Genomic DNA, 26,373 nt, shown 5'->3' on the forward strand with positions numbered 1-26,373 from the left:
AGATTTGAGAGTTGAAAAAAGTAACTGAATGGATCTTACTGCGAATAATGTGATTATTTTTATTTATGCATAATATTTATTTATCCACTTGTGAACGAGAATAATATTTTTTTGGTTCCGTTCAGTAAAGTTTCGAATTTTCAAATCGTGTCTCTCAAATCCTCCTCTTTAAGTTACGACAGTATTTGGTTTCACGTGATAACATATTTGTTCAACAATTTTGTAAAGTACACCTCTTTCATAAGTCCTTTCACACTAGCCTAGTTTCGCGTGGATTTAATTATAGACGAAAAAAGAAACAGAAAAATTATAATCGACATAATTGTTTAAATATAATAAAAAAAAATTAAAATATATTGTAATCAAAAAGTAAAGTATTTTTGAGCATTTGTTTGCCACCTGTAATTAATATTTTACATGTCTGTTAAAAAAATTTAATTACATTTTCTTAATAGAAGAATCGCAGTAGCTAATTATCTATTTGTAATGTAAATGAATGATTAGTAAATGCTTATATCACTTCAGTCGCGTATTTCACAACGTAGCATTTCTCTAATAATGACAAACCTGCTAATAGATTTCGTATTCCTCACCTCGCCCATTAAATAACTTGAACTCCCTAGCTCCGGGCCTGAGTTGATAAGTGATAGTTAAGTTCCTCTCTCCGTGCCTTCGTTCGGAATCAGTGTAAGCGCGACCGTCGGAGTGACACCACTACTTAACCATAGCTTTAAACGTAACTTGACAAACTTAGTTTCACGTAGTGCAAGGATGAACCATTTTTGCTTGACGGAAAATGTGATTCAGTCAACGCGAGGTTGTTAGAACTTTTTTAAATACAAAGACATTTTTCGTTAAGAAAGTGTAAGAACAGTTTTATATTAAGAAGAGGATTTTGGAATTGTTGGTTTTGGCGTTATTTTCGTTATTGAAAAGGTATGAAATATTTTTTATGTCCTATAAATAATCTTTATTAATAAAAATATAAAGAAGATATCATGTGAGTGTAGTATTTTATTTAAATTATACAAGCGATGGTGGCCCAAAAGAAAGAAGCTAGATTAGAAACGAATTTGGGTGTACGATGTACATATTTTTCAGAGACCAGATTATTGATGTGGTTGTCTAGTGTATTTAAAAAAATGGTACAAACTATTAACAAAACAATATCTCTGCAAAGTATTTATTTCGGTACTTGTATACTAATACTACACACTCCATTTAATAAATACAATTTCTAGATAACCATCGAGTACAAGCAAGCAGGTATGCGGTCACTTCGCTCTACATAACGCGAAATAACGAAACTACATTTATTGCAACGATTCAACGCACGAAATCGTGTTTTTAATTATTCTCTACACGATCGTAATTTTTTTACACCAACATTTTTACGGAATCACATGTGATAATTGATGCAACTGGCGGTCGCCCGCGGCTTCGTTTATGTCATAAGGAAATAAAAAGCATCTACTACGTCGACTAATATAGGATTAAACTAACTATCATCTGTTCGCCACTACTGAGTTTCGTTTGAGTGGTACTGTTAATTGATTATTGGAAACATATTCAAAACTGTATTATTTCATGGTAATGAAGGAAGAGATGAAACTAATTCCGCCGCCGCTAGTTGAAAGGACGCATGTGACATAAACTTTAAACCAGTAACTTTATTTCTTATCCACCTATGAAAAAATTAAAATTTACATATCGCCTATTTTTACTGATCACGGCAGTATACATACGAAATTTTTGAAAAAATGTCGCGTGCCCTTTCAATTAACGAAGGCACAAATTTTCTTTTAGGGCAAACCATGTCCATCAGTGGCACGTTATATTTCATGTATATTTCAATAACTTGTCGAAGAGAAATTTTCATATAGCAATTACATCGCAAATTTCTAGCTCGAAACCAACATCGTTAAAGCAGTTAAATGTTAAACGTTCGATAAATATTTGTCACATTTCATTACAAAAATTTTAATTACAACTCAATTACTTCGTTTCTTTAAGAAAACTTGACAAAATTTTTATTGTTTTTCCGCAATTACAATAATTACGTCTCTAACCAAATTATAAACTAACCACCACGGAAATCAAAATTACTTTATTTAACATGAATATATCACAAAAAATAAACGGGTGTATAAATTAATTATTAATAAAATAGATATATGAAATGGGTCTATAAATAAGCTATAGAGGAATGTAGGGCCCTGGCTAATATTCCGTCACATGCTGCCGTAATGTTAAAAACGCACTAATAACTTATGTAACCTGTGAAAGACTCCGTGTCCAACTGCCACCATACCTACTTATGCAGCCAAGTTCGTTCCGGTTTTAAAGGACAAGGGTTCTGGTGAAATTACAGGTACAAGCACAAGACTTGTGACTAATGTCTTTGCGATTTAAAGCTGTAAGTGGCACTACAACTGCTAAGGACAGGAATGTCGCTTGCCTCCAGGCGCACTATTTATTCGTCCCGTCACTTGATACAGTATTTTCGTCTGACTGTCGGCGACGATTGAAACACTACTCCTCTTACGTCGTGACAGGTCATTCGATATTTAGGACTTGCATATAACCAGGTTCACGAGTTATATTTATACCTTGAAATTGTAGTATTAGTAGAGTTCGTACTTATGGCATTAATTTTCATTTATTGTCAGAAGAAATTCAATTATTTGCTTCTGTAACATGGTGAGGGTTCCATCAATTAAAAACAAAACAAACAGTGTAGTAATGTGGTGATATAATACAGTTAACAGCGTATGCATTTTTCACTAATGTTTTTTTACAAAAAATTCTACTTCCATGTAATATTGAGCAGATCATTTAGCAAATTCTCGAAATTTCACTTTCAACACCTGTTACTTTTGGGTCTCGCGTTTCCACCTGAACATTATCTTTCATTTACAGAACACCTGTAGGTTATTACCACAAAATGAAGCTGTGTGTGTGAGAACAACAAATGTATACGTCGCATCCGTACATCTCACAACTAGTTGCTTCTCACTTTCACTGCCGGTTCAAGGGCGAAGCTACACGCTGCGTCTAAAGCGGGCTATACAATGGCTAACATGTCAGCCAATTTTCAAATTAAATATAGAGTAGCCATCTATTTGGTAAAAAAACTTATGTTTTAATTGTGAGTCGATGTCATAACAATGCCTTTAGACACTCCATTGGTTAAAATGCTAATCTAATTCAGACAGAACGCTCTTTTCCCGAAAAGGTGGCGCTAATATTCACTTTTGATTTTGGTGTTCAAGTTATAAGTACAAAGATTTCTTTTAAGTTCCGCTAGGAATATTATCTGTCACGACGTTTAACTCATTTGAGAAAGAATTCATCCCATTAATCTCGTCATAGTCGCAGAGAAAGACAAATCTGTGGGGCGTTGCCAACCACGTTACCAAAGTTTAAAATTTTCGTAATACTGAAAACAAGCCTAAACCAAAAACTTTCACATCAATATTTCAACCACTAAACAAAGTATTTTTCCCGCCACGCGATTTCTAGTGACCAAATTAAATACAAATAACAATAAAATATCTGCGGTGAATTACAACCACAAATGCATACAATTTTATTGGATAGAGTTTCACTTGCGATTCTCGAACTCGCGTTTAAATCCTGAGCTGAAGCGTCCTCAATCGAGTACGGTTCAGCTCAGGATTCATCCCTGACGGTAGACACGCGCTGACTTGCTTTAGATCCACGTCAAGCTGCGGAATTCAAAACCACTGGTTTTTGATGTGAAAACACGAACGCGATTTAAAAGTCAAAAGTCAATCATCATCCACACGTCCCACTGCCGGGGACGGGTTTCCTGTCAGGCGAGGCTTAAGGCTATAGTCTACATAACATAGACGTGACGTGTGAAACGTTTTCCAAGGGTTGTGAACCTACTTCAACGTACAGGTTTCATCACGATATTTTCCTTCACCGAAAATCATAAATTTCATACCAAATTTAGCACTTTCAAAAGTCATTATTAGCGATTTAATTCCTAGGTTCAAATATAAATTTGTCAGTCGTGTTAGAGCCCAGGAAATCATTAAAGGTATTTTTGGGAAAAGATCGGGGGGCATTCTCCGATCTCCTTTCGCGTTTCAGCCAAACGCGAAATGCCCAAAGAGACAAATAAAAATGTCATTGAGACGAAAAATTGATACGAAATTACAAACCGCTGCTGAAAATGTAAAACCGATTGTCAGTAATTATTTACAATATTCATTCATCGCAAACACGGAGTTAGTTATCTTCGCTGCCAGTACGCAGCTGCACGAGAGTTAAAGGTGAATGTCACCAATATTTTTCCAAAATTACTTTAGTTGGTTTTATGGGTAAACTCTTCAGAACGGAAGGAACAAAGTCCACTGCCGCCTTTTAACATCGGAGCCCCTTCAAGTCCTCTCCTCATTTTATTATTGTGAGTCACAAATAAACCGATTTTCAAACGCAGACGCATTCCAGATTGTGATATAATTTTTCAAATATACGTCGCTTTTGTCGACTATTAATAGTCGCGTCAGTCATGCAGTCAGTGGGCAGTCTTAGATTATTAACACTTGCTATTGTGCTAATGACGTTTAATAAATTGCCTTTTATTAATTATCATGTATTATTACTAATGTTTGGAAAGCGATCGTTATTTTAATGGCACCTTTCGTCACTTCCCAAACAAATTACAATTACAATTGTTAGAATTGCACAATGTACGTACGGAAAAGAAGAAAGGTCATTGTGAAAACGACACAATTAAAAAAAGTTAAATAGAGAAAATTGTATAACAATAGAATAGAATAGAAAATTTTTTGCATATTATACAACATTATTGAAAATAAAAGAAATTTCTCAACACTGAAGAATTTATAAATACCAAATGACATCGGAAATACAGTAGTAGTAGAATTTGTGAAGGAGTTTGTCCTGGGAAGAGTACTTCCGATTGGCAGTGCTTGGCGGCAGAAATAGGTAAGGTGGCAATAACCACCTTACCTATTTATGCCGCCAAGCACTAATATCAGCAGTACTGTGTTCCGGTGCTGAAAGAGTAAGGGTGCTGGTGAAATTACAGGCACATGGGACTTATCAACTTATGTCTCAGAGTAACGGGCACAGTAGCAGTGAATCTCAGATCTTCGTGATTTAAAGCTCTAAGTGGCACTGCAACTGTTATGGACAGGCGTGTAGCATACCATCAGTCATTTGATATTACAAAAAAAACACAAATATCAATTTTTAATTCATCATACTTTGACGACCTCGGTGGCCCAATGGTTTGCGCGGGATCAAGAGGTATCGGGTTCAATGCCCGGTAAATTAATGATTTTTGTAAATTATTTCTGTACTAGGTGTTCTAAGAAGTGCCCCAGTGTGAATTCCGATGCGCTGGTACTCATGGCACAGGGAATACCCTAGTTTGAGACCAATTGTTGTGATTGTCTGACACATGCCTGGCGCATTATATGTTCCACCGTTGGGCACGGGTCGTACGGTCTTACTTAGAGGAGGGTTTAGACCGTACAGCCTACCACGCTGGTCCCGTGCGTATTGGGGACTTCACTTGTTTTCCAAGGGTTGTGAACCTTTTAAGACGCGTAGTTAAGCGAGAGGTGGGTGTGGTTAATGAACATTGACAAATGTAAGTAATTATTAATACAAAGATCGAACACTTAGAAAAAATCCGTCGATCCGACGTCATCTAGCAACCGTGCTAGAGGCAATGCCAACTGAGTCACGGAACGAACCAGCGGACCTCATGAATTTTTCTATGTGTTTGTTGTATCTTTGTATTTGGTTTTTTCAAACTTTTGAAGACGTCAATTTTTGTAATAATAAACTAGTGGAATAATTTAAAAAATAATACTTAAAAAATTAAATGTAAGTAATTTAGAAAGTAAAATCGTAGGTCACTCACAGGGATTCGAGCCATCGAACTTTCCATTTTCCAACTCATACAATCGTAACTCCTTATTAAAACCATTCCGTTAAATTGAAAGAAAAGCAAAAAAATCTATTCAATAAAAATTAGCATAATGGTGATAACGAGAGGCGGTTTACTATTACATCACAAACATACGGCAGGCCCGTACGGCTCTCACGGCACTAACTTAAGGCACTTACGGCACGTTGCGGCTAGTCTGTTCGTCGCTTTCGCGAAAAGAAAGTTGTCCACTCAATTAGTGAGACACCCGGATCCGACTTTGCATCGGATCCGACAAATTAACATGAGAAAAGGGTTAAGGATTTAAATGTGCTAATAAATTCATGAAGAGGATCGGTTAAATTCAAACTAGATTTATTAAAAACCCCGCTGCAGACATAACGGTCTCATATTTCATTTTTTAATTTATTATTAATTTCAAACTCGGTATCAACGTTTTCTTTTATTGACAACTAAAACTAGTTTAAACACCGGTCTCCAATCTATCACCATCGCAGATCGCGTGCACCGGCGCCGCTTTGCGCGTTTCTAGAGCAGTGTGCCGCGCACGCGCAATTGCCGTAGCCAAAACGGATTATGCACATTGCGAGACGAATATTTGGCAGGGGTTCATGCTCTCATGTTCCTTATGCTGTGCTACTGATTATTGAGATTAGATTTCCGATGTGGGCCTGCACACAGGTTTTCATGATGTTGCCATCTCAGAGGTTCCGGGTTCGAACCCCAACCGCGTCAATGTAGATAAACTATTTTTTCTATATTGTTTCGGGTCTGGGTGTTTGTGACAACGTCGTTTTCCGATTTCAATAACACAAGGGCTTTAGTTTCTTACTTTGGGATTAGAGCAACGTGTGTGACGGTTGATTTGTTGTTTACTCTGTATTTATTTACATTTCTTACTCCAGATTTCTCTTTTAAACTCTTCAAAGTAATTCGTAGATCCGCTCGAAGCACTTTCCTTCGTCTTTCCTAAAACGATCAGAATACATTACAGACATAATATGCATTTCTCGAAATCTACAATTTAGAGCTATACAAGACTACATAGAATGAATAGGCATTTTTTAGACAAACGTGTACCATTGTCGGTCACGTCGTCACTGTCTTATTTAGTAAAAAAAGTTGCAAAATTCATTCAGCGCTGTTACTTATTGTTAAAGTTTCCCTGCGGAAAACGAATAAAAGAATCATAAAGTTCCTCATTGTAATACCAGTCTCTTTGATATTTGGTTTGTAAGGGCATGTGTACATTGAATGCTCGAAAAATAAATATACAAATAAATAATAAAAGGTATTGATTTCCAAAATAATTACGGCCACTAGATTTTTATTTTGTGCGATAATTTATATTCTTTCTTCTTCAAACCTGTAGGTTGAAACTTTTTACACTATCTGAGACAGAAGGTTACAACATACTTTCTAGAACAGATCGAGTCAAAACATACCTTAATTTTCAATCTTGACTCCTTACATAACAATCTACAATGTACTACTGAAACCTAGAATACACCAAACTCTACAGCCGCACTGGAAGCGGCGCAAGCGTATCGGAATCTTCACGTGCAGTTCCGCCGACAATGGAAACCGCATTTCGCTCTCAGCGTTTCACTGCATCGACACGTTTAGCTAAATACCTCTCGATGTAAAGGCCGCTCTTGAGAGCCGTACCCAACTGTGGAAGATGTTGAAGTTTATATAGGATAGATAAATAAATATTATTTACATCAATGCAAAAGTTTATTAAGAAGATGGTTTTCAAACGGAACTGCAGATTCTTGAATACGTTTTGATTTATTGAAACGTCTAAGAGGATAGTGCACTATAACGTAGAATATAAAAACACAGAAACAAAATTTAAAATGTCCAAAAACATGACGGCCTATCAAAATGTTGTCTGGTTAACCAACATTTTTTGACGCGAATTTAACATTAACGTTATTGCAAACTTATTTATTATATTGACTGCGTTCTTTAGCAACAACAAAAGTGTTACAACAGTAATAAAACAATAGAACATACATAAAAACTTTGTCATGTTAGTTATTAAATTGCATAAAACATCTACTTTGTTGTACATATAAATCATATGACCGCCACACCGTGTCACATGACGTCACACTTCCTCAAACGTTTTGTCTTATGTTAATCGACATAATGCATATATCATTATATAGAAATTAAAAATGTGCAATAGCATATTATTCACATTAAAACTGCGAAACAAAAGAACGATTAAAATTATATCAAAACTGTGTCGCGTAAAATGTTCCGATTACAAAATTTGAACAAAACGTAAATAAATGTTACCGCTATTACGTTTACATTTTATCTTTTTACTTTGTTTAATACCATTTGTTATCTTTTGATCGACTTTCGCCGAAAACCGGTAAAGCGCGCTTTCTTTCGACGTTGTTTTATTTTGACCATTTTTCACGACTGCTTAAAATATGTGATGCAATGAAATCGTAAGTAGAGTTTAAAACAGTGAATTATGTATATTAATAAAGTTCGATGCGTATACACCGAAATTTAATCTACCCAGTCTTTCTCTATTATCGATAACGTTTCGAAAGGAGAAGCTGAAGATGATTCACAAACTTAATAACGCGCACACTCACACACTCAACATAGCTCTGTATTAGGGAAACCCTGTGTGGCGGGTGCCATGGACACACGAATAGACTACCACGAATTACACCCAAACTCAGAAATAAATGTAGACCATACAAATCTTTCTCCCGGCCCGGGAATCTTACCTGGGAGCTCTGCGTGGCAGTCCGGCATGGTTACCGTTCGGCCAAGGAGGCAGTTGAGAAACCTGAGAAACCAAATATCAATGTAAAGCAATTTTTTAATACATTTCACTTATGCCTATAAGTGAAATTTATTAAAACTTTTATTAAAAAACAGGTTTTCTAAGTTCGATTACTTTCGTGTACCAAATGTTTTACTAACATAAAACATTTCAATATTAGGAAGTAGTTATATAATAACTGTATCTCGAAAACACAAAAACATACTTTATACTTCGGTTGTAGCAGTAGAGCTCCTTGTGAAAGAGCTCCACGGAAGTACTGCCACCTTACCTATTTCTGCCGCCAAGCAGTAATGTCAGCATGTCCCAGTTTTGGAGGGTAAGGGTGCTAGTGAAATTACAGGCACATGGGACTTGTCAACTTATGTCTCAGGGTGACGGGCGCAGTGGCAGTGCCCCTCGGATCTTTGCGATTTGAAGCTCTGAGTGGCACTGCAACTGTTATGCACAGGCGTGTTGCTTACCATCAGGCGCACGACTTGTTCGTCCTGTCGCTTGATATTATAAAAAAAAATGACAGTCACCAACCCATTAAAATTTGCTATTATAATTATAACATTTTATAGAGAAAACCGTCCTCAAAAGTTTGTGGAATTGTAACTATTTGTCAAATTTTATTGAAATCGGTTAACGGAAAGTGAGTGAATTCCAATAAACCTGATTCATCCCCTAATTCGCCACCTTCAAAATTATAGAATAGAAAACGGTTCACAAATGTCGGAGTAATCGTAACATACACACAAAAAAGTTGATATCCTCCTCTTTTTTTTAAAGTCGATTAAAAAATACACACCCATTGTTTATTACGATGCTTTAAATTCTGAATTGTTGGGTCATTGTTTACATTTGAATCTATGTAAGTGAATATTAGAATAAGTACAACTAAACTGTGAAAAATTCGACTTATTATGTAACAAGCATTGTTTACTTTTGAAGACTGCTTCTGTAATTTTGTCTTTAAATTAACTTGACTACCTCAGTGGCCCAATGGTTATAGGCGCTGGATGAAGAGGTTCCGGGTTCAATTTTGAAACCAGACAATTGGTGTGATTGTTTGGCATCATTACTATCATTCATTTATTGACACATTATAACTTCCACTGCTCGGCATGGGTCCAGTCGAAATAGAGTGTTTAGGCCATAGTTTTCCACGCTTGCCTAATATGCGTTGTGGGCTTGACGTTTTCCAATGATTGTGAACTGTTCGTCAACGTGCAGGTTTCATCGTTAATAAACATTTACCAAAGTACGTAACTTAGAGATTAAAATTCATTATTATTGATAAAGAAGATCGAACAAACACAAAGACAATCGATCTGACTGTACTCGAACCCAGAAACAGACACTGAGTAGGTGTCCAATCGGATTGAAGGAAATTCTCTTCTTGTTTTGTATCAGTAATAATAATAAACTAAGTGAAATATTTTCACAAAATATGATAAGTATCAAGGTAGTAAAACATCATTATATTAAAAATAATAATAAATACAATGTTTCATAAAATATTTCATTTTGGCAGCAGTGAAGCTCCTTGTGAAAGAGTATGTCTACGCACAAGGGAAACCCCGTGTCGCGGATGCCATGAACAAACACATAAACAACCACAAATTGCACCCAAGCCCACGAGAGACATTTTTTTACAATACCAACGGACCTGGCCTGACGAAACGGGCCTGGTGGTAAGCGACACGCCTATTCAGACCTAAATCGCGTATGTCTGTTCTTGCAAACAAATAATAATACTAATAATAATTCTTTATTTCGGACCATTAAAAATATCCATAATGTGTTAGTACGAGAATTTAAAAACAAGGTCAGTATAATGCAGTGCAGACTTAATTTATTCCTACACTATAAATTGGGCTACGCCTTTAATTTGCCCTATCTACAATTTTACTAATGGACAGTCAAAACTTCCCAATATTGCACTTAGGGTCGTATTCCAGAACTCTACTCAATACTCAAGTCAGGACTTGAGTATTGCAGTGAGCACTGAAAATCATTCTCAAGTCCTTGCCATTAGGGTCGTATTTCCAGTGCTTTGCTCAAATCCTGACTTGAGCATTGAGTAGAGTTCTGGAATACGACCCTAAGAATGCTGTTGGGACTTTGCCTCACGCAACTCAACAACGACACAATCTTTTTCCGTATTTCGGTCTGGAAGCTGTCCGTGTGAGCATCCGCGAACATGGCCGAGGCACTGCACCAGTTGGGCAGTCCCATCAGCACTCTAAATGCGTTGTTATATTGAACGCGCAGGACGCTATAGACACGTTTCGTATACCTCAACCACAGGCTACTCGAGTAGAAAGATTAGCTGTGGGCCTTAAATGAATGAACGTCTCATCAGTTGTAGTTTCAATTTCAAAGTGTAGCATACGCGAAAACCTAAGAACTCCTCTTAAATACAAAAAGTTTTCATTAAAATCTTATTAGAAAATAAATACATACTATACATATTAATTTTACTGAAGCAAATTGACAGATTCATTACGCGGGGGTAGGGTTGAGGAGTGATATCCCTATGAAATATTAACGGTTAACGCGAACAAACTTACAAATGTTGTTACAAGTCACTTTTCACTTGACCATATTAGTCTAATCTCTACTGTCATCGATTACCGGCAATAATCCTCTGTAAACTAACCTGTTGGCAATATGGTACTGTCAACTAAATAGTCTTTAATCCATCTCCGTCTGGGGCCATTGGCAATAACATTTTTATTTTTTAAGAAAATTGCCGATTTTATTTCCGGATTATTTGGAATTATTCAGAAATGGCCATCACAAATCCGCTCTGCCCAATCACGGCGTCAAGCCTAATCGATCGACTTAATTCATCGTAATTTGTTAATAACAATTAGAAATTACCGCAGCCCTTCATTCGCGTAATTGCACGTCCTGCGGTTTTTTGTTATTAGGTCGTGTAATTTCTCTGTTTGCTTCCGATGATAGGGTAATTAGTTATTTATTACTACTGTAATCAAGCTTTAATAGGCAACTGAATCTAGTCAGTCAATACAGGCGTACCACATCCGAGTAAACAGGTTTTAAATGTCTCTCCTGCATTTAACGTATCGCACCCTTAATTATAAATTGACCTAATTCGAAAACTACCTTTTTGCGAAACCGATGAAATAGGTTTAAAAATAATACCATATTTGACACCAGTCAAATATAACTAAATTCTATTTCATATGAGTAAAGAAATATTAGTTTCACTGTTTTTTTTAATTTCGATGATCGTCACTTTTTGTTAACGGTGCGATATGTCCACCAGCCCCCGTAGTATGCCGCTTCGATAAAACTATTTTATCCACATTTAGCTCTCAAATTCGAGTGATAAACGGGAGTTTAAAATGTTATCACGATAGCTAACATGGCGAGCACCGTATCGTCACATTTTTATGTCATCGCGAGAACCGCGACAAATGACTGCAAAAGATTAACACAGTGCTAAATATGGCTGCAAGGTCACAGCTTATTTTAAAAGATTTTGACAGTTCGGCACAGTAATTTTATCAACGTAAAAATTGAACGCGACATTCGAGATGAAAAAAATATTGGAAAAAGGTGAGAAAAACATTTTTAATACGGTTCAACTTATGGGAGTAATTAAAAATACGTAAATAATAACCAACAAAATGTAAAAACAGCAACTTCAAAACCCCCACATTTTTCATTTCTTCGTTAACGCAATTTCATATCAAACCAAATAAGCAAATTTAGCTTTATCAACTGAAATAAATATGATCACTGGGACGTTTTTCACACGTATACTGCCATGCGGCCACAGACCGTAGTCTACACATTGTAAAATCGTCCACTACGGATCAAATTCCTTGTACGACGCTGACCACTTCAGAATGATCTTTCTATGACAACATGTAAATTAGATCGCATTTCTTGACACATACCACTTCTCTAAAAAACGTCATCAATTACAAACTAACAACTTAAACTTGAATTGTATTAATTTAATACAATGATACAGTTTACAAATAGAACAAAAAATTAACCAAAGCGGCGTGCTTGTGTAAATCCATCAATTAATACCTGACCCAGTGTCTAATAGCGGAATACTACGTGTTCGCGCATGCTGGACGCCTCGCTACAAATTAATTCTTACGCTGTTGTACATTGTAACATAGATAACACGCTCTTTGTGTTACTATTGTGTATATCACACGGTTGTCCGGTGTCAGCCATTTGATTTAAAAAGTCAATTGACAATCATTGTCAATTGGAACAGCCATTATTGAACGAAATTGTTTAAACGTCTTTGAATGAAAATACACCTCCTTAGATCATATCAAAACTACTCTACTTCTAGATTATAGTTGTAACTAATTCAAAGGTCTGTAATACATTTCCGAGTGAAGTTAGAGATTGCAATAATCGCGTAGAATTGACTTCGTTATTTAATTATCATAATAATATGACATTTTAGGATACTGGGGATATAATTGACATTTTATTTATACTGTTGTTTTTATTTCTTAATCTAGATACACTTTTTAAATGTATTAGTATTATATAATGTAATATTTTAATTTGCAGCTAAAAAAAATAGGAATAAAGCTTAAATACTAGAAACTGAAACTGTGATTAAATTATATAATTAAGAATAAAATTGGGGCGTCGCGGCAAGGAGCCCAAGATGCTGGCAGCGTTCTACCTTTGTATGGATATGCTAATGCGTTGGGCAAGATAGCTGCTGGCCCTTGGGTTTCCCAAACAGTCTATTAATTTTATTGATGAAATTTTGTAAAGATGAAGAGCACTGGAACCCTGCTGGCCCATAATAATATTGTAATATTTGGTTCTTGCTACTAATTGGACATGAGCATAGGTGTACAAATTATTGCATGATTGCGCACATAAAAATATGGAAACCTTTTGTATGACGCAAGGCGGATCGCATTGATTCAAAATACATTCTTGTTACGCCTTTACAACCAATGTATCACAAAGAAATAAATGGAGTTGAAGAACGCCCAAACAGTGTAAATTATAAGCTCTTGCATATGCATATATTTCTAACAGCCTTCGTGGCCGAACGGTTACTGTGCCGCCTGACACGTAGGGGTCCCAGGTTCGATTCCCGGGCCGGGGGAAATATTTGTATGGAATAATGGAAAGAATAACCACTCATACTAACAAGCTGGCTACCGCATTATGAGAACCACCATAGATGAGAAGATTGCAGCATAACATAAACGGGGATTCAACTAGCTGAGCTGAACAGTCTTCCACATAAAGGCAACGAACACTCAAATAAGACCGGTCGCATGTTGGCAAAACACGTTTAAAAATCATCAACTATTGTGTATTGTGTATAGTGGCAGACTGTCTGCCACGCAGAGGTCCCAGGTTCGATTCCCGGGCCGGGGGAAATATTTGTATGGCGTACATTATTTCTCTTGTAAGTTTGGGTGTAATTTGTGGTTGTCTACGTGCGTGTCCACGGCACCCGCGACACTGGGTTTCCCCAGTGCGGGGCTATGTTGAGTGTGTGCGTTATTATTATAATATTATATATATAAATTTAATTACTTATTCACCTAAAAATAGAATTGTAAATTCCAAATCTTCATTGATAAACATGACCACCGGTAAGACGCAGAGAACCATTGCCGCGATCCCGACTTGCCCACATTACGCTACAATATGAAAATTCATAAGAGCACATTTGAACTCAGCATTACTAACAACGCCGAGAAAGCCGCGAGTATACCGCAATTGGTCGGTATCCGCGTTTACAGACTCAACGTATGGTATTTGTTGAAAATTATATCCTAAGTCATTTATATATTCATCAAATTTAAAACAGTGATTGTTTGTAGTCTATGGCTGAGTGTACGAACTTGGAACGCCTGTAAACAAAGACTCTATATACCCATCACCAAATCTTCTGTCTTATAGACCTAGGAGGGGGCTTTTATACACAGAATTTTCAAGTTTATGTTCAGTACAGTTTTTCCGTTTTAAGTTACGCGACGTTCATTGCTCATCGAAAGTTTCGGCGTCGTCGTCGTTACTTCAAGCTGTCGGCTCTTAGTCGATCGATAGTTCTGTTGATTTTCGTGGAATGAATAAGTTATTTGTTTATTGAATCAATTAAAAATTAGATATTAACAAAGAGACGTTGAAGAATGATAGAAAATCTGTCATTAAGTTACAGTTTTACTTTTCCTGCGTATCTGTCTAAAAGTTTCATCTTGAGTGTATTGTATGAGACTCAATCAATAACTTCTTACTGATTCAGTCTCATCAACTTGCATGAAAATATACACTACTGTCTACTTCTAATCTTGTACAACAGACATCAGCCTGACAATATGTCATATTTATCGAGTTCTTAGGTTTTCGCGATTGTTACACATAGGAAATGAATCTATTTTTCCGGATTTAAATCGCGTATATTTGTTTTTTCAAACAAACCGACGTTTCGGGCCCTTTACAGGTCCCATGGTCAACCGTGACCATGTTTCATTTCCATAATGCCATATTATTGAAAAAGTTCAAAAGAGTTGCGTTATCAGGATGCACTGTATTTTTTCTTGGATTAAGTATTTTTGCATCTCTGTCGACCGTGATGCCAACTCAGATGTGTGCGCCCACGACAATTTAAAAATATTTTTACATTACAATAACAATGTTTACATTCCGCTGTTAGATATTCATTCAAATATAAAGAGAGATAGAGAAGAGAGAGAGAGAGAGAGAGAAAGAGTCAGGAGATAAAACTTTATGATATAAGAAAATCACTATTTCCTAGACTCATGGCGTTTCAAAATCCAAAATAATGTTTACTTGTCATGAAAACTTAGCTAGAAATTCAACTACTTTAAGTGTAAAGTTACGATTTTTCACCTCATGTCATTCTGTATTACTATACAATAGTATGACGGAACCGATAGGCCACAACCCTAGTTATTCAATTCTACATCGTGCTTACCAACTTCATGAAGTTGATAGAAATCAGAATACGATCAAATTTCAATAGTTTGAAATGACTCGTTAAACTGTATTCTATTGAGTTACACAAATCCAATGAGTCAAAACAAAACCTTAAAAGTGACATACTTCACTGACACATGCAGAGAACATGATCGACAACCATAAACGCTTGAACTAAAATTCATGGAAGCGCAACATTACCCAACCGGCAACCCAATAACTCCGCTCTTTCGACATCGCCGTAAACTGGTACTACTGGATACTAGATATTCTACAAAGATACTTGATATGGTGATGCGTGTGGTATCTGATGATACTGTTGCCAAACAATTGTAACTAGCATATGTATACGTGTTGCAAGTATACTCAACCACAGATCAACAAGAGAATAGTATGTCCTTTTTTGACGCTGCTATCTAGATTGATATGACATGACATCTAGATTGCGTCAATCGGAGAATTCAGAACCATAATTCCATTTCTTGCCATTGTAGCTACTCGTCGTGGAAGGTAGAATTTCACTTACTGGATGTGGAAGCAAAACATTTTGTGCGAAGTGGAGGAATATTTATCGTAACAGTTGTAAGTTTTTCATGGAAAAACTAAAACCGACCACAAAAGTTTGCTTATCGGCTGTTCCATTTCCATGGGATCCCCTCGGACTCCCGACTACGGACTCCCGTGTACATTCCATACTTTTTTCTGGTTGTCATGGTGACGGTGATTTGTTGATCACATTACTTTTATTTCCAGAAAAGATTTTTTAAATTTGTGATAGCTGGAATGAACCCGAAACAGCATCGTCGGTATCAAGGACCACCTCGAGAGTCCCTTCAAACGAAAAAGAATTTTCAAAATCGGTCCACAATTGACGGAGAAATCGACAAGAACACTGACATGTCTTTACAATTTGAGGATTTTCCCTCATTAGATTTTAACTTTGTGACAATGGAACCACGACGAGAGTGCGTGAGTTGAAAGGTTTTCAAGCTAAAAAAGAATTTTCAAAATCGGTCTACAATGGACGGAGAAATCGGAAAACATAGATAAAACATACATACCGCCGAACGTATAAACTCCTCCTTTTTTGAAGTCGGTAAAAAATCGCTTCGGTCTGTTTGGTTGAAATAAGTGAATCTTTGCTAGAAATGAATCTTCAAAATACCGATAAGAATTCTTGGAGACGGTGTTAATCTTGCTATTGACTGATTTCAACTTCTAGAAGTAACTAAAGTGCAATCGTTCATAATGTCTTTAATAATATCCATACCTCACTTGGAAATTAAAACATCGCAAAAAATTAGAATATTTTATATATTATGAACGCTTTATAAATGACATTACAATTGACAATTTTCAACAAAAATATTTCATAGTTTGAATACTTATCTATGCATTTTATACAGCCAGTGGCAATGCATTAAAACCCTATGTGAACGACGTAAGATTTATATGGAATCATTTAAACAAATTGTGTACGTCTAGCTGTAGACAATCGTGCAGGATTCGTTCTAGTGTAGGCTGTCTCTAATATGTTATACTTTAATATATTTTGCAACTGTAGAGCTCCTTGTCAAAAAGCCTATTCTTGCATCCAAACAGTAATGTGAGTATTACAGCGTCCCGGTTTTGAGGGGTAATGGTGCTAGGGGTATTGCCACCAAAATTTTAATGACTTTGCCACTTAGACAGGTTGAAAAGTGTGCCCGTAATTTCAGCACATGGGACTTTTCAACTTGCAGTGCCATCCTTCCGATTTAAAACTCTGGACAGCACTGCAACTGTTATGGAGTGGCGTGTCGCTTGACCAGGCGCATGACTTGTTCGTACCGCCATTTGATGTCATAAAATAACATCTTTCTTGCATAGATCTCCTCTAAGTATACCATCACACACAACTTGATAGAGACAATCGCAAGGGAAACGGTACCAAGTGGGCGGGCAACCTTGTGCTGCACTATGAATCTGTTTGTAAGTACTTAGTTTTATGTATATGTATGGGCACCTTATGTATGTCACAAGGTACGGCTCGTACAATTGCATTCATTTAATGCGTGGGTGGAGAATACGCAATTTTGTTGTTTCTTCTTCCTTTGTCGGCGCCGAAATGGTTTAAGTCTTGTAATCTGTTTACGTAATTGTCCTCGGATCAGAAATTTTATGGTCGGTAACTTAAAGCACCCTCCATCAGAGTGGTAGATAAAGATTAAGGGGGAACCAGCCAGCCAATTAATAACTAGCTCTGAAGCCATTCTCAAAATTTGACAGGAAAATATCAAATTCGAATTCTGAAATACTAAACTAGGAACGCAAAGAATGAATTTTGGAAATATGAGATTTGAAATTTTCTCTGACGTTCTGAATGATTATTAAATTGGACGATTAGGTTTCCGAAGTTTGATTGCAATGTTAGTCAGTTTACAAGCTGTAATTACTAATTCTTCTACTTTGGGAGAGTCCTATGGTAAGCCAAGAACTTATTATAAGCTGTTGTGTAGGAAATTCAGCCTAGAATGTATGATGTAGACATGAAGACTCTTTATTGTATGTGATCATTCGTTATTGCAAAAACAATCATCGTACTCAAATTTGGAAACAAGGAGTAAATAACCAACAATGTAGGCGGATTGATTTGAAAGTCGACCTTCAATTGTTTACACTGGCAGTGATTAAGTTACGGTGTGTGGGTGCTTAATTAGTGAGGTGGTGCTTAAATAGCTTAAGTGTACTTAGATTGAAGAAGAGAATCTTATTTCTTTGTTCGATCGATGTTTTATTCATAGAAACAATAAGAGCTCACTTTTAAATATAAAACCTGTCGTTGATATTTTATGTGTTAATTAATACAATAAAATAATTAGTTTCCACGAATACTTTTAAGTTTAGAATGTAGATTAAAAAACCATGTTCCGAATAATCTTAACAATGATTTAGTTTTGCTACGCAGCTTCGAAGGGGCAATAAAAGTGTATTTATTCATTATTCATTACATACAAAAGACATCAACGACATTGCACAGGTAATTTTTATTCCTGTACATTTAAATCTTGCTTGTTCTTTCTTCCTATACGCCAATGTAGGAAGAAAGAACAAGTTGTTTTGATACTTAACTAGGTTGTTAATTATGTACTTCCGTCATTATTTCATTGACTTATTTGTAACGCGTGGGCCACAATCAGTGTATTGAAATTTAAATTTAAAATAAGATTTTATAGACTTTTACAATTTACATTTAAATTTATCATCATCACCCTATTTATACGTCCCACCATTGGGCACGGGTCTTCTCTCAGGCGAGGGTTTCGGCCACAGTCCGCCTCGCTTGGCTCACGCGGGTTGCGGACTTAACGCGTTTTCATTTAAATTATTGTTATGAACTAAAACTGATATTTTGAAAGGCAGAGTAGCGTGAGAATAAAATGATTAACGCAAAGTTCTTGGTTCAATTCTCAATAGCAACTTCTTATAATTCGTGTATAACGCAAGGTTCTCACAACTCAATGTCCTTCACTCGAATTAGAGCAGTTAAATTGCTCTAACTACGTGTGCAGCTCCGAAACTTATAACCACAATTTATTGCGTACAGTGAGCACGATAAGTAATTAAGTAAACCATTCATGGGATACATTATATTAATGATTATCACTAGTTAAGTATTTTGTTACCACGGTAAGAAAAATGGCATTAGCCAAGAATCCCTTATTCATCCTAGTGCTGGGCAAGTAGAAGGTTTAGGTACAGTCCACCACGCTGTCGCATAATGATGTTTATTCCTTGGTTGCACCCAATGCATTTCCTAATTTTCTACGTTATGGTTATCTGGAATAAATCGCTACTTAGAAACTTGTAATAGTAATTTCATTACTATTACAAGTTGTCATTTTAATTATTAATGTGAAATAAAGAATATTTTCATTCATTCACCCATTCATTCAATTTCTAATATACGTACCGCCTGGATATCGCAAGGTCTGAGTAAACAGGCATCTTTTAAGCTAACTTATACGATATCCCTCCAAATCTTAAGGGTAAACGTGAGCTTACGTTGATTTGAAACATATATCACAATTCAGTTGGTGATTGTACTGCAATTGGCCAGATTGGATTAAGATATCTTTTGTAAACGAAAAGCGTCGGATGTCTATTGTCCGTTTGTATCGCAGGAAGGGTTAATTGGTTCGGTTTGTAAGAGGTGTTATTAGCCATTATGTGGGTATCGCGATTGGTTAATTACACGATTGTTAGAACAGGAATTTTGCTTTTTGAATTCAAATTCAAATTGCCTGTATCTCACAAAGGTAAAGAATCTATACTGGGAACCGTAATTTTTTTTTTATAATATCAAGTGATGGAATGAACAAGTCATGCGGCTGTAGGTAAGCTACACGTTTGTCCATTCATTCAATAATACTACTCATTCGTAAGGCAAATTTCTCAGAAGAAGGCGTAGGAAAAACTAGGGATTGTCTTTGTAAGTCGATTTTTTTATAATATCAAGTCACGGTTAGGGTTGTAGTGTCCTACAATATCCGTAGAAACGAAAGTAACTCGTATTTGTGTTACAAAAATTAATATATAATATCAGTCCAATATAAATCGACTAATTTCGATGGAGTAATGATTAAAACATCATTACATTTTATTTTTAATATTGGCAATACTATTTTTTTCCGTCTTCTCTTTGATTTTCTAATGAGCGTGATTATATTATTTGCTCAGGAATCCAAACTAAAACTATAAATGCGAAAATAACTGCCTGTTATGTTAATTACGTTTTTACGCCTAAACTGCTAAACCAATTTTGATGAATTTCAGTATAAAGATTAATGAGATCTAGGGTAAGAACATACGCTACTATTTTTCACAAAAATCTGAAAGGGCTGAAATAGGAGATGGACATTTGTACGGAAAAACTAATAGAAGTATGAAAATTACTATAGTACAGTAGGATACTCGAAGTAGTTCTTCTGCGCAGACGAAGTCGCGGACACCAGCTAATGTAAAACAAATAAAAGATGATTAAAATCTTACTGAACAAAAACATTGTTGTTGATGTTTAGCTCCAACCTCCTGTAACCTGGATATAATAGCATTCACGACATCATCGTCCACCCATCATACGTCTTGTTTCTGGGCACGGATCCCCTGGAAGGAGAGTGTTAGATCATAGTACGTTAAGCTGACCTATTTGGATTGAAGAATCCACACGTTGTTCAAGGGCCGTAAACATTCTTCGATATTGAGGTACATCACGATGTTTTCTCTCGTCCTTAGCTAGAGATATTGCTATTTAACACAAATGAATGTCATAAATACACGCCGTCACAGATATTCGAAACATCAACCTCTCAAATGACCGTTCTTCTGCTACGCTACCACCGCTCTGAATTATGATATTGGAAACGTCATCATATGCGCTTTTAGCTTTTACGAAAAAATAGCCAAATAGTAAATAAAAGATGTTTTTGTTTCAGGTAATTCGAAACACCTCCTCACTTCCCACGAACCAAATCGCACCCACGTCGTCGTACGTAACCATAAAATCCTACCATAAAAAGGTTATCATACGTAACTTCAATTACTTTGACTGATGGAACAAGGAACACTACCAACCAGCCTCATAAATTGGACTACTCCGTCTCCCTTACCACTCTGGTTAGACGAGAAAATCTCGTTTTCGATATCCTGTTTAGGAAACGAACTGTAAACGTAACTTTAAAAATTATTTAACATGCAGAACCATAAACAATTATATTTTCTTTTTATCATCCCGATGGCATAAGGTGGCGTACGCTGGCATACGCTATAATGCTTACCATCGCGGTGAAAGGGTTTGCCAATCGTTGTAAGGATATAGGAAAGAGATGGTACGTCGAGGGGAGATACTCCTTTAGTACAACCCGGCAACAAAAAATATGATCATTATCACCCAACTATACGTCTCACGGCTCAGCACAGGTCTCTTCGCATTTATAATAGTAGAAAATAAAATTAAAACAACTTTCTTGTACTTATTTCGCTCTTGTATCCCCATTGGGGTAGGCAAAGACTGTCAATTGCCACTTAAAACGACCCTGACAAAATAACAATAATGGTAATAATGTGAAATAAATCAAATATGCATGTCAATAAGGTCCATTTATTACTGAACAACTGATGACTACGAGAAATGACTTAGGTCTAATATTTCTTAACACTCAACAGGGATACCTACTCAATATGCCCTATACTTAGTGACCTAGTTATTAGTGTGACTGTCTGCCGTATCCATTATTATTAATATAATACAAAACAATATAGGTTTAAATAAGCTGAACTGGCTTTCTTTTTTTAAACTAGTCCGGTTAAATCGCTTACAACAAGTGACATAATCAGCTGAACAAAAGCACATGACTCCTTCGCCTGTCAGGCCACATCCGTCATTCCGTAAGTCGGCCTAAAATAAGGCTACAACCAAACTTTTCTAAATCTAGTTAGTCTCACGGAAACAAAGTCAAAAGTAATATAGGAAATAGTTAAAGTTTGTAAAGCAAATGATAGCCATTTAACTGAGTGTGTATTTGAAGTTGAAGCTAAGCTAAACGTGGAAGCATGTGAAGTGTATGTAGGCAAGGTAAGCCAGTTAAGTTGCACCCATTTATAAATAAACTTACGAAGCTAAGTAGGAATGTGGTCCAAACGGACGAGTTAGGACATTCTGCGTATATTTAAAGTAATTAGTTAAATTTTAATAAACTGTTTTTATACAGTACCAAGTAACGGGACGAATAAGTCGTGCGCCTGCTGGTAAGAGACATACATATCCATAACAGTCGCAGTGCCATTCAGAGCTTTAAATCGCAAAGACCTTAGGGGCACTGCCACTGCGCCCGTTACCCTGGGACATAAGTTGACAAATCCTGTCATCCTTGGTGCTCACATTACTGCTTGGCGGCAGACATGGTAAGGTTAAAGTTCCATGGACGAACTTTTAAAACTGCAATTTTTTGCAGCTTATATTTATTCACAAATAACGAAACTTTAATTATCTTTATAAACTCTTTTCATTATGCTTGAAGTACATATATATCCCTTACCTAAGTTGATTTCTTCAACGCATATCCCGTGGTTCTATTATTAACCACTGTCTGCAAACAAGCTAACATTCGTCTGAATCACGTAGATAACTATGTCTTTATTTGCTGTATATGAATACATTTATCAAACACAGAAGTAATTTTAACAAATACGACAGCGAAAGCCGGCAGCTTCACCGCAAATACTAAATTCATTACAGTGTTATTACGGAGCGTACGATCGAAAGTGTGCAGCCAACTTTAGAGTGTGCACAGCACAAAGGGCGTTTAACTGGAGGTAATGAGGAGCACTAAGTTTTCTTTTAGGAAGTAAACATCCACAAATTTACGTATTTAGAAACTAAATGGTTGGTCCATAGCGCCACACGGTTATGAACCGTCGACCTCTCAGTTGCGAAGTAAACGTTCTCTCACTAGTTTGCCACCGCCGTTGACTAACAAACAAATATCATGATAAAACTTTAACGTTGAAAAAAAACACAACTCTTAGAAAACGTGTAAAGTCCCCAGCCCGCATTCAAGGACAAAAACGGCCTAAACCTCTCCTTAAAGAAAGCCCGTGCACAGCAGTGAGACGTGTAGTGGTAATGATGAAGTAAACACTATCAAAGGGACTTAAGTAAGACTGTAAGCAGAGAATGGTAACTTATTTATTTAAAATCATTAAATATGTAACATGGATGTGAGCATCATGACTAAAGTAACATTAAGTACCGACTAAACTCCATCCTGACTTCTCCCTAACACTCTTCCAATCGGTCATAAGTACGGAGTATAGATTCGTGTGTGAGGATGCAGTTGCTAAGAGGCCACACCACGCCGCCGCCGCCGCCGCCTGTTGCAGTAATCGTACGGTACACTGACTTTAGGGTTCTTTTCTACGAGGTTCACACGGTTGATCTTATTTCTTGGGACATTTAAAATAAAATTCAGGACAGTCACATTTCTACGCAAGTCTATAGCTAGGTGATGCCTGGGAAAGGCGGATGACAATAATCACCTGTAATTTTTTTTAATCGACTTAAAAAACGGAGGAGTATAAAAAAGGAGGAATATCTAATTAGTTACTTTTGCAGGTAGAGGAGCCGGCGTGGCTATTTTGCAAAATTACAGTATAGCATTAGAATCCATTACTTATAACTATATGACTTCAAAAATAACTGATTACATATTGTAAACATTTAAGCATCAACATTTATTTAGTGGTCAAGTAAAACTTCAAACCAATCACTAGGTAGCACACACCAATAATATTTTATTAAAATTATGGGTTGTCGTTTGAATAAAATCTCTATTTAATTTTTCGCTTTTTAGTGTAGTGACTGTTTGTGGTTTTTGAAGTTAGCTGAATTTTTTTAAATTATTTATCCATTTAAATCATGTAACTACGACTTGTATAGTAATCGACTAACATGCATTGAACATGTGTAATAACTAAACAACTAATTGACACGAATTGTACATAACGGCGACATGTGGCACCCTTCGGCTACACCTCCTTATTATCTAATACCACTTAAGTACACATCAACAAGTGCTCATTGCCTACGCATCATTTGAGAGACGTTAAAATTTGCTTTTATTAATAAACATGACTCAGCACGTTACTCAAGCACTTAATCAATCTTGATCACTTGAGATGGTATCTATCACACAGGACACCGACTACTATAAATAGTTTAACACCGGACTTAGGAGATACTTAATTATACGGGCTTAGGCTGCAACAGATTGTCCGCATGTTTGCAGTTAATGCGTGAAGTCGTAATGCAGCCGAGATCACGACTTTCAACTAAATACTGTTGACACTTGAAGCATCGTTATCAACTTAATGGAGTCAAGGTCTCGGCATGGCATGCAGTTGAAACCGCTTTCATGCAGCCGAGGTCGACTGCATGCTGTTAATGCGTGAAGACGTAATCAACTTCAGGCAACCGAAACCACGACTGCATGAAGTTGATGACGACTTCACGCATAAACTGCATGCAGTCGATCTTGGCTGCGTGAAGTTAATGCGTGAAGTCGTTGTACGAGACCTCCACCCCATGAAATTTGTAACGATACTTCCCGCGGTAATTGCATGTAGTTGAAACCGCCTTCATGCAGTCGAGATCGACTGTATGCAGTTAATGCTTGAATTGTTTATCAACTTTATGCAATCATGGTCTCGGCTGCATAATCAACTGATTACGATTTCACGCATTTTTTTGTCGATGTTGTAAAAAGATGTAGACCAAGAAAATGGGTAATAGCATCGTCCTAAGCCTTACGGCGGCCAAAAGGCGATTGTTACAGGATCTCCTTTTTTTGTAGAAGCTGTTCATTCAACGGTGGTCGTAACCAATCGCAAACAAACTATTCGATCAATAACGATCTGTGTAGGTCAGACTCGAGCGAGCTTTCTCTCGTATGATTCAATCGGCGTAACAATGACCGCGTGCGTAATCGAGCTTTCACCTGTTCTAGTCCAATTCTGCTCATTCACGCATAAATACTGGTTTGAGCAATGAGCTGTGAGCTTCTTAATTATGTGTTGTTTCTATTTTAATGCAAAGCTCATTCATTTATTTGTAAAAACACATATTGCATAAGAATTGACAGTAAAAAAATAAGTAAATTTTGCTGTGCCCGACCTAAAATATTGAAGGTGTATGTCTATATACTAACTGGATGACAAATAAAAATAACCAGAAAACTAAATCAGGTATAAGTAACATATTTTAAATTACTACACTGTACGTATAATAAGCAGTAACAATTATAATTTAATTTAGTCGATGAGAATGTAGTCAAAAATATGACATATGTATAAGTAATAATATGTAATTATACTTTACATACACCTCAAATAAAAAAATGTAATAATTTAAATTTAATGCATTAAGTGACTTCTAAGTTACTCAATTTCATTTTAAATTATTTACTTTGCAATAGTTCTTTTACATCGTCTGCTAATTTACTGAATTTCATTATAAGCAAGTGTACAGTGATGTAAAAATTATTGATTATGATAGTTTGATTGTAACTTGTATTGTAAATTCCTTATTTGTTTTTTTTTTCCTTTATACTATTTTAAGTATATTTAGTTGCAGTTCAGGAAAACTTATAAGACTTTACACAAATTGGCTGGACGTTTATAAACTAGGTGCATCTGCAAAACCTAATTACCATCTTCGTTGTTTTTCGAACAATAACAAAATAACATGTAATAACAAAACAAAAATGTAAAGAAACGAAGAATGTTCATTGATGGATAGATAAGTTGCTTTCAGCTGATTAGACCAGAATGAGTCGATCATTTGAAGTCGTGACCAGGGACCGGCGGCGCGGCTGCGTCTGCGCACGGAACAGGTGAAAGCAAATCGATTACAAGCATACTTGAACATTGTTAAAAGGCACTTCGATCATTGCAGTTCAAATGAAGTCTTTGTATGAGAAAAAAGTGGTTAATGTTTTACTTGCAGCAGAAGTGTCATTTCCTCAAATTTATAGAAGAACCTAATTTTTATTCCACTATGGGAAAATCTTCCACTCTATATGTGGATTTAACTGCCTCTGTGGCCGAA

General features: G+C 36.3%; 1 protein-coding gene and 1 long non-coding RNA gene across 2 annotated transcripts in view; one reads left to right on the forward strand and one right to left on the reverse strand.

Annotated features, from left to right (window-relative positions):
• Nucleotides 1-697: 697 nt before the first annotated feature.
• The window catches only part of LOC113227228 (mucin-3A-like), a 58,733-nt gene continuing 33,057 nt past the window's right edge, over nt 698-26,373 (forward strand). The window contains exon 1 of the mRNA XM_026460122.1: nt 698-936. The gene's annotated coding sequence lies outside the window, so the exon portion shown is untranslated. The remainder of the gene's footprint in view (nt 937-26,373) is intronic.
• On the reverse strand, nt 6,420-8,729 carry LOC113227229. Its single transcript, XR_003310182.1, has 3 exons — nt 8,710-8,729; nt 7,399-7,625; nt 6,420-6,922 (listed from the first exon to the last, which is right to left on the reverse strand). It is a non-coding gene; the product is annotated as an uncharacterized LOC113227229 (long non-coding RNA).

The sequence above is a fragment of the Hyposmocoma kahamanoa genome, unplaced genomic scaffold (assembly GCF_003589595.1).
Source record: "Hyposmocoma kahamanoa isolate Upper Pololo Valley unplaced genomic scaffold, ASM358959v1 204, whole genome shotgun sequence".
Lineage (NCBI taxonomy): Eukaryota > Metazoa > Arthropoda > Insecta > Lepidoptera > Cosmopterigidae > Hyposmocoma > Hyposmocoma kahamanoa.